Source organism: Morus notabilis, unplaced genomic scaffold (assembly GCF_000414095.1).
Source record: "Morus notabilis unplaced genomic scaffold, ASM41409v2 Scaffold2114, whole genome shotgun sequence".
NCBI classification, from domain to species: Eukaryota; Viridiplantae; Streptophyta; class Magnoliopsida; order Rosales; family Moraceae; genus Morus; species Morus notabilis.
In genome coordinates this window covers 35,507-45,671 of record NW_010358152.1, presented here as the reverse complement: position 1 = coordinate 45,671, position 10,165 = coordinate 35,507, and the positions used below count along the sequence as shown (strand labels likewise).

The 10,165-nt window shown below is 29.9% G+C and overlaps 1 long non-coding RNA gene across 1 annotated transcript; it reads right to left on the bottom strand.

Moving 5' to 3' along the window:
* Nucleotides 1–6,969: 6,969 nt before the first annotated feature.
* On the bottom strand, nucleotides 6,970–7,892 carry LOC21411337. Its single transcript, XR_002901628.1, has 2 exons — nucleotides 7,422–7,892; nucleotides 6,970–7,136 (listed from the first exon to the last, which is right to left on the bottom strand). It is a non-coding gene; the product is annotated as an uncharacterized LOC21411337 (long non-coding RNA).
* Between the last annotated feature and the right edge of the window lie 2,273 nt (nucleotides 7,893–10,165).

Genomic DNA, 10,165 nt, shown 5'->3' with positions numbered 1-10,165 from the left:
TAGTGTGCGGTGTTACTAGGTTGGCTTAGCTCTATATATAGACATAGCAAATATCTAACTTATTTGCAATGTTTTATTGTATGTAAACTTGAAAATGGGCAAAGTTGTAATACGTTTTGGAGCATCAATTGGTGAATTTGATATCTTGTCTTGTTGTCTTTATTTCTCTTTTCCACCTGCATGCTTACATATGTACGTATCTTAATTTATTTTGGAATATATACGATGGACACTTTACTCCCTTTTGTCGAGACATTACGTGATTCTCATACTGTCTTTTATTTATTTATTTTTTTTTTTTGGATTTTGAATTATTTTCAGGGTTAAATACATAACTATGCCTCTTAGTTTCAAATACTTCGATTGTATCCCTCATAATGCGTGAATATAAAAAATTAGGCAAAACAACACAACTACCCCTAAATAGTTTATAAAATCTATGTTATATATTTTAAAAACATAAAAACACTAAAGCAAAACATCTAGTTTCAAAAAATGATATTGAGTTTTAGGTTTTTTAAATGCTAAAATATTTTTCAAAATTTTTTCTTAAGAAAAAGATAATTTTCATAAATAAATTAACAAATCTAATTAAGGGCGTCTTCATATGTTCCCCTTGTTTTTTAATCCACAAAGTGTGTGCTGGATGGAATTAAAATAATTTTTTCGAATTCAAAGAATATCTTTGTATTTTTAACAACAAAGAGACAAAGTGATAAATATGACGTGGTATTATTTATTTAAACTCTTAAAATGAAAAATCATGATAAGTTTGGCGAGTCTATGGTGGGGGCACTATTTTTCCCTATACTGGTAGGATATAATTGAATGGTTACATGTAATTAGATTCAGGATAAATTTTATAAATTATCCATGAACTTTGTCACTTGTATTAACATGGTTCTTAAACTCTAAAATGTGCATGTTGTGCCCTTTAAACTTTGCCACTTGTGTCAACATGCCATTTGAGGTTAACTTCGTTAAGTTTTTAGATTAATTACAAAAATTTCCCCAGCATTATACCCATTGTAACATTACATAGATTTGCTCCTCATTTTTTTCCCTCTTTATTGCCTCTAATCAACTAATGTTTTGAGAATTAGTGCTTAACTAACATTTTTAGAGGGGAATGTATTCAATAAACATCAAATATCATAGATAATTAACAATTTAATAGTTATATCAACATTTTTGTTCAAACAACTAATAAAATCAAGATGGAGGGAAAAAAATTGGAGATATATCATAGTTCGGGGGTAAAACATGTACATTTTAAAATTCAAGGGCATATTGATACAACTGACAAAGTTCAGGGCGCGTTTATAAGAATTTTCGTTAAAAATCTTAACAGAGTTAACCTCATGGAGCATGTTGACACAAGTGACAAAGTTCAGGAGGCATTTTATGCATATTTTAAAGTTCAAGAAGCGTGTTAATACAAGTGATAAAATTCTAGAGGAATTTATAAAATTTGTCCTTAGATTTATGATGGGTCCCACACTTTTTAGAAGTGAAGGTAGAGTTGAGCGCACTAGATTTAAGTGGCCTTGCACTGTTTTCTTTTACCCTTTCTCTCGAACAATGTTAATGAACATTGTCACTTGCTTGTCCTGGACCACAAATGTTTTTTTTTTCCCCCTTAACAATTTGACAACAAAATTTCAAGCAGTAGAACAATCTCACTATTTTTTTTTTTTTTTGTTTTAAAAGAATTTACAAACCAAACACTATTAGACATGTTGAAACATTTTGAAAAACAACAAATGATAATACAAACACCATTGACAATGTTGTGTTTACTCTGTTTAGGATATGTTTGGTATTACTTTTAGAGATTTCTTTTAACTATTTATAAGAATTTACAACGGGGAAGAATATTTGGTAACCCCGCTTGTAAATTCTAAAAGCTATATATTACCCAACAGCAAAAATTGAGAAGCATTTTAACATTTTTTTTTTTTCATATCGGTTTTTGTTTTTCATTGCAGTAGCTTTTGAGTAACACAACCATAACAAAAAGTTTCAACCTGTTTGCCTTGATTCTCTTAGTTAGGTTGACTTTTGACCTATTTTCTTCCAACCTGTTTGCCTTGATTCTCAGTATTTTAGACCACTTCAGTCTAGTCATTCTGGTTGCTCTGGTTTGCAGTTGCATACCTTGGTTTCCTTGGAGCCATGGCAAGATCCTGACTTTTTCAGCAGTTCTTCAAATAAACCAGAGATTTGGGTTCGGTTCCTAATAGAGTCGTCAATTGTTGATGGTTAAATTCATCAAAAAAGAATTAAGAATTTCGAAATGTATTAATGTGAATTGCGATGAAATAAATGCGAATTAAAGCAAATAAAAATAAGAACACATGAGAATTATAGTGGTTTACCATGAATTTAAGAGTGAGAAAATACACGGGAATACTCTGAAAGAGACTTAGAGGATTTTTTTACCTATTAATCCCCTGTTTATAATGCTCGTTACCACCCCTTTATTTCTCTTATTTAAATTAGGGATATTTCCTTATCTTTTGAAAAAATATCCCAAAAGATAAGGATTCCACTCAATTAGGGCGGTTTGCTTATTTGAATTACAAATATAGATTTGTGGAATGTATCTTGCGGATCCCTTCTTTTCTGTAGCCTCGACTTTGTAAGGATATTTCAAAGCCTCTTCACCCTAGGCGTAACCTGAAGTGTCATCCTCATGAATGCTCTCGAAGCCTTGTAAAGGCTCGACACCTTGTCTCTTATACCGACGATGTGGCACTAGGGCTGAGTTGTCGTTGGGATCTTAGTGGCATTCTTTATGGCATCCGGGCCTCTTTATTGGGTCTCTGTTTAAACCCTACAACACTCCCCATTTTCAGCCATCAGATATGGATCGAAAACTATTTGTTCTATAATCGTTTTAATCTGATCTGATTTTGACCAAATCAAGCAGTCAGAAATTGGCCTATACCCAGAGAAACTCCTAAAGTTTTTAAGGAGGAAAGACAAAGAAGCAGGATAAATGTTGACATAGCGAAAGGGGTAAAACATCACAACAATATCAAATTATCCCCTAATTATTAGCCAAATAATAAGGTGAATAGTTCAACTTTTTTTGTTTTTGTTTTTGTTTTTTGTTTTTTTGCCTTTTTCAGAGAAGGTGAAATAATTTAGTTTGTTAAACATTAATGTAGACATAATTTTTTGACATAATCAAGGTTTTTTTTTTTTTTCCGTTGCCCTTATTAAAAAAAAAAGGTTTCCTTTCAATGGAAGACCCAAAACTCAAGCGCGTGCGATGAAATAACACGACACAAAATTCAATTTAATTTTGTTCCTTTGAGCCAGAATTTATGCCAGAGCATATAAATTCACCTGATCACCTATTTGTATGTTTAAGTTTCCTATATTATTGATACTATTGGGCTCTGTTATTTTTACAATTTGAATCACACTTATCTTTTTTTACTACAATGTTTTCTCTCAAAAAAATTCAAATTTAACTTTTTATTACGGTGTATTTTCTCACATAAATTCTCTTTTAAATTCAAGTTTTCAACTCAAACCCACAAAAAAAAAAAAAAAAGGGGCCATAGTATAATGACACTTTGATTCTAAACTTTTAGTTTTGAAATATAGCATCCTCCCGTCAATAAAATAGATTTCTGTAATTTAATAAAGATATATAATCATGTGTCCATATAACAACATCTTAAGCAAATAATTGTAATTATAAAAATTATCAAGAAAATAAGCTGTAATTTATATGTAATTATTAGCTTATGATGTTTTATGTCCCAAACCTATATATGATATGTCATGTTAAGTTTCATCTCACTGGTGATTGCGAAAAGGCTCAGTGTGTCATGATACAAGAACATGGCACAAAAAGTAACATGTTAAATATACATATATATATATATATATACATATGAAGTGATAGAAAATTTTTATATTTTAATATCTTATTATATGTTATGTTATATGGTTTTAATGAATATTAAGTACGGGTTCAAGCACATCGTAAAATTTAATGTTTTTGCTTTCATGTCTTTCATTCACTTGACGTTACTTCTAATGCCTTATCTTTTACTCTGAAACAGTTTGAATTCGAAAAGCCGCATTTCACACAAAGTTGTAGATCTTTTCATTATCTTTCTAGTGCAACTTGAAATTTGCTTAATTCCAATATTGTTGCCACCCTAAAATATTCTCCTTAATCTCTCTAGTCTCTTCCTCTAGTCAAAATAATTTACTCTACATCCTCTCTCAAGTTCTTCTAAAGTCGAGAATAATTTACGTATCATTTTGATATGTGAACTACTGAAAACGGATATTTGTAGCTTAATATATAAATGTTTAAAATATGTACACTGTTGTTAGAATTTTTTGTAAGAGGGAATTTTTAGGGTACTCTCATTGTAATTTACTTCTCCTAATCTTAATGAAGTTATATTGGAATGGAGATCAAAATGTCTAGTTTCATGTGGGATAGGAGTTACACTTTTTTTTTTTTTTTTTTTCAAATTTTCTGAAATTTGTAATGATTTTTTTTTTCTTCTTTTTTCATATTCCATATGCTTATAATGTGTTGTTTTTGTTTCCACCATTCACAACGCTTTTATTTTGATATGGATGTAAGGATATTTTTAGGCTTTTTATGTCTTGGCCTTTAGCAAATAATTATATAATTTTGAGACCCCTTGATTTTTCTTTAATTATCAATTTGCATATGATAGGTTCGGATGAATAATGGTGATTAGACAAAGATCAAAAGAAAGGTAAAATGGGGGTGTTAAATTCTTATATGTAAATAAGACTTAAGAATGTGACCCTAGTTAGTATCCTTGGTAATTTTAATTCTCAAGAACAGATGATATTAGGTCATGAGACTTGGTACTTTTGGAGCAAATGAACAAGAATTCTGTATCAAGTGTATAAGCCTTGTACAACCACGTGAATATGGGAAATAATAATCAAAAGACAAAAAGGTTGTATGAGAAGAAAACAACTGGTATAGTGAAAATGAAATGCGAATAAGCGAGATAAGATAAATTAACGACTAAAATGAAATGTGAATAAAAAACTTGGGTGTTGTTTAGCATATTCAAAGTTTAGAGAAATGTGACAAAAGGAAAGATATATCATGCACATTTAGAATTTAGAATATATCTCTTATCTCTTTATCTTTTATTCTCTTAAATCTCTTGATGTTGTAAAAAAGAAGAAAAGGAGTTTCCACCTTTGACGTTTTGGTGACAAGGATTGGGATAAGACTTCTTTCCAAGTGTTACACGGCCAATCTTATCGCAAAAGCAACAATGGGCCGTTTGGAAGGTGGGTTAAAATCATGTGGTAATTTGAATATAAACCCAAATTTTATGAGAATAAACATTGTAACCAAAATTTTTAAATTCAAATGAAACTGTATTTTCTATATATTATTTTTCCTAAGTAGTAGACATCCTTAGTTTCATTTTGATCTATGAACCACTGTCAATGAAGATTTTTATTGACACCCAAATTTTTATTATGGCACCCCATCATATTTAAAAATTTAAATTATTTTAAAAAAAAATCAAAATCTCATTTAGTTCTATTGTATATACCATACTTTTTCAAATTTTGAAAACGATTTCTTTTAAAGATTTACTCTTTTTTTTTTTTTTTTTTTCCTAAATCTTTCCATTTGAACGTATTAATGTCGCTGGTTTGAATGCTTGAAACATATGACTAATGATGAGTAATTTTTCCTCCACGAAAGTATGAACTTGAAGAACAAAAGATGTTGAGAGTTTTTTCATTTTTTTAATTAAAAATTATTGAACTTACTCTTATAGTGTATGGGTCTAAATTTTTGCTACCTACTCTTGATAAATATTCTTTTAACTAATTAGTTATTTAACTAAAAAGGACATCAACCAATAATAAGAGATAAAAGCCAGACATTTGTCTACTTTTTCCATTTTTTAAACTACTGTAGAACAAAAAGTTTCTATTTAAATGATATTTTGTAACTTCAACGATTTTTTATTTTCTTTCCTTTTTGCTATTTTTATTTGAACAACTTCGAAATTACTTTTTTCAAATTAATTTATTGCGTACGTTCCTTCACTCAGTAAAAAAGAAGAAGTAGGGGAAAAAAAAAAAACAGAAAACAACCGAAATGAAAAAAAAAAAAAAAGAAATAAATTGTTTTAGTTTTATGTTTCTTTAAGAAGCTCAACCTATGAAAATCAATTCACATCGCGTACTAGTTTGTTGACAATCTACTTTTTTTTCAGCATGTTGATAACGATAATAATCTTTCAAAAACCAATACGTATTAGTCATTCATGATGGTTCACTTGTTCATTTTTTCATTTTTAAATTCTCCTCCTTTCAAAACTATGAGTATTATGTCGAACCTTCCTTCAACAAAAAAAACAAAAAGAAAAAAAAAAGATAAAGGAAGAATAAAAATGAATTATATACCTACACTAATGTTCCTCAAGTTCATACTTTACATGGAGGAGAAATTACTAAGGCCTCGTTTACTTCGCGGATTCGAATTTTCAATTCGAGTTGAAATGTGACATTTTCTGAGAGCTTTTTATTGTAGTAAAAAAAGTTAGATGTGACATTTTCTGTGAACTTTTTACTGTAAAAACTTAAAACTGAAAACTTAAATCGGTGAAATAAACGATGCCTCAATAGTCATATGGTTCAAGTCATTGAAACTAGCAATAAAAGTACCAAATGGAATTTTTTTTTTTTTTTTTTCCGCATGTTCAAATGGAAAGATTTACGGTTTTAGCCAAGAAAATAAGAAAATAAATTTTTTTAGAAACTGTTTTCTAAAGTTGAAAAAGAATGGGGTGTGCACATAAGGGTATTTATGAAAATATATGAGATTTTAATTTGGGTAAATTGCATGAATGGTCCTTAAATTTTTTAAAAAGTGACAGTTTGATTCTCAAATTTTTTTTTAACAAAATAACCCCCAAACTCTTTAAAAGATAACAGTTTGGTCATTTCCGTCTAATTCCGTTCACTTTTAACCGAAAATGTCACGTGACCCTTTTTTTAGTAAAATGACTTAAATGCCCCCACCCAAACATCTCCGGCGAAACCTGCATCAAACATATCCGGCCACACCCAAACATCTCCGACGAAACCTGCATCAAAACTCAAAAAAATCAGAGAAGCAAAATCGAGAAATCAAAGTCGAAAGCGCGGCATCAAAACTCAACAAAACCAAGTAAGCAAAATCAATTAAATCCCAACATCAAAAGTCAACAAAACTAGAAAGGGGAAATGGCGAAATCGCATCCAGAATAGCGACAAAACCAGTCTCTATTCTTCTCCGGCGATTCACGGCAGAAATATCCAGGAAAGGGATTTTGCACAATCCAGACTCTCCACAAAAAACAAAAAAAACCAAGATAGAGAAAGAGATGGACCTGGTTCACTTAGAAGCCTTTGCGTCTCCTATTCATCAATACTCAGTCTCCTATTCACTTAGAATCAACGACCTTCCTCAGCAGCCCGTTCTCAGTCTCAGTCTCAGGTTTTCTACGTCAACGGCCTTCCTCACCACTATTCAGTCTCAGTCTCACCACGTCACCACGTCAACGGCCTTCCTCAGCAGGCCGTTCTCCGGCGACGATGGCTGGTTTGCTTTGGCGGTCGTCTTCGGATCCGGACCGTCCCCGTGTTCGATGCCGATCTTGTTCATCACCAGGAAAGGGATTTTCTGAAGCGAAATCCCAGCCGCGCTCTTGATCTTCGACGGAACCCTAACTCCCCACCGGAAGTTCACCACCGCATGGTTCCTCATTGGCACGGCGGTCCTTGCCGTCACCTCCATGCCGGAAAAGAGGCCCGCGATGGACGAAGTATCGGACGGGAAAAGCGCGATCTTCTTCTCTCAAAGAAGGAGAGTAGAGAGAGATAAAAGGTAATTTCAAAGTGATTTTATTTTTTATATAAAAATATAAATGAAAATATTTTTATTTTTATTTTAAAATTATTTTTAAAAATATGTTTGATAATTTTATTTTAAAATTATTTTTAATTTTAAAAAAATTGAAATTGTGTTTAGTAATTTAATTTTTAAAAATATATAATAATATTTAAAATAATAATATATTAAATACATGAGAAAAAATGAAAAAATGAAAATGGTGTTTTCAATTTTGATTTTGGAAAAATGAGTCACCAAACACAATCTGTAAAGTATTTTCATTTTTATTTCTCAAAAAATGTGAAAAACGTTTTTAAAAATAAAAACAAACACGCCCAAAATGTGTCTCAAACATGTGATTTTACACATATACCTCCAAAAGATGGGTCACGTGAATCTAACGTGTATTTTGTCATTATATTTTATATTACAATAAACAAAAAGGATTATATTGCACTTTTTTAAAGAGTTTGAGGTTTATTTTGTTAAAAAAAAAAAAATTAGGGATTAAATTATTATTTTTTAAAGAATTTAAGAAACACCCGTACAATTTACCCTTTTAATTTAAAGAGGAAAATAATTTAAATTTAAATATTTTGGGGTGCTTAATAAACACTTGAAGTATCAATAAATTTCCCTTCATGTTTCCGTATTGGGTTTCAACAACATTACTCGTGTATATTGATTCATTTAAATAATTTACTGGAGAATGTAATAAATAGTATATTTATGAAATTAAATTAAATAAATAACCTATTTTAATTTTATTTGAAGTAAATAACATATTTTAATGTTATTTGAAATAAATAGCAGTATATTGTATGAATGTTTCATTTACGATTCGTGAAAAGATTTTTTTTTCATGTAACTTTTCTTTTTATGACTGCTAAATGGATTTTTTTACTATGTACCTTATTTTTTAACAGTCGTAATGAAAGATTTACATAGTAAATTGTTATTTATTTCGAATAGTTTCAAAATCTACTATTTACTTAATTTAATTTTGAAAATCTGATATTAACTATAATTTTTTATGATTTATGTTGCAAATGGGCTTCCGTTTAATGAATTAATCATTATCATTTTTGGATCCCAATCGTAGTTACCAGTTTACTATTAAAGAAAGTTGTACTAAATAACATATTTATAAAACTAAATTAAATAAACAATAGATGTTAAAACTATTTAAAGTAAATAACAGGTTACCGTGTAAATCTTTCACTTATAAAGCGTAAAAAATAATTTATGTGGTAAAATAACTTTAATTATGTGGATGAAAATCTTTTTTGCCTCGTTTACTTCGCAGATTCGAGTTTTCAATTTGAATTGAGATGTGATATTTTCTGAGAGCTTTTCACTGTAACAGAAAAAGTTAGATGTGATATTTTCTGAGAGCTTTTTACTGTAGAAACCTATAACTGAAAACTCAAATCGGTGAAATGAACAACGCCTTTATGATTCGTAAAAAGAAAATTTATGTGGAAAAATTACTTTTTACTAGTCGTAAATGAAATATTTACACAATAAATTACTATTTATTTCAAATAGTTTTAAAATATGCTATTTACTTAATTTAGTTTCATAAATCTACTATTATGTTATTCCTTTAATTAATAGCACAAAAAATTTGGAAAAAAAAAAATTAGCATCACGTCATGGATTAATAAAATTTTCCACCCGCTCCACTAACGCGATGGACGTGTATCCAAACCAATCTTCTCAACCCAATTCAATTACTCAATAGTCCAGCTCCGATATTTAGGACCCGTTTAATTTGTTAATTCAAGTTTTTAATTTGAGTTGAGATGTAAATTTATTTGAGAGCTTTTTACTGTAGTAAAAAAGTTAAATATGATTATTTATGAGAGTTTTTTACTGTAATAAAACTCGAATTGATAAAATAAACGGGATCTTAATTTAGTACTCAACATATCAATATTCAAATATGTTGGTTCCCGAATCGAATTCGGGTGCGGAAGCGTGGGAAAAACAGCGGATCGTGTATAACAAAAATTTTCATAAAACTTTTGAGATACTCTATAGATTATATTAATTTATTCACGAATAAATTAATCACATTAATTTATATCATTCAAGGATCAACCGAAAAATACCTGGAAGCCGACTCGGATGATAACTTGAATTTCTTTGACCACGAACAGTCCTTGCTCCAAGCTTTGTGTTTAGAATACCAAAGTCTTCCACGTCAATTCCTTGATTCCACGTAGACGTGTGTGTGGG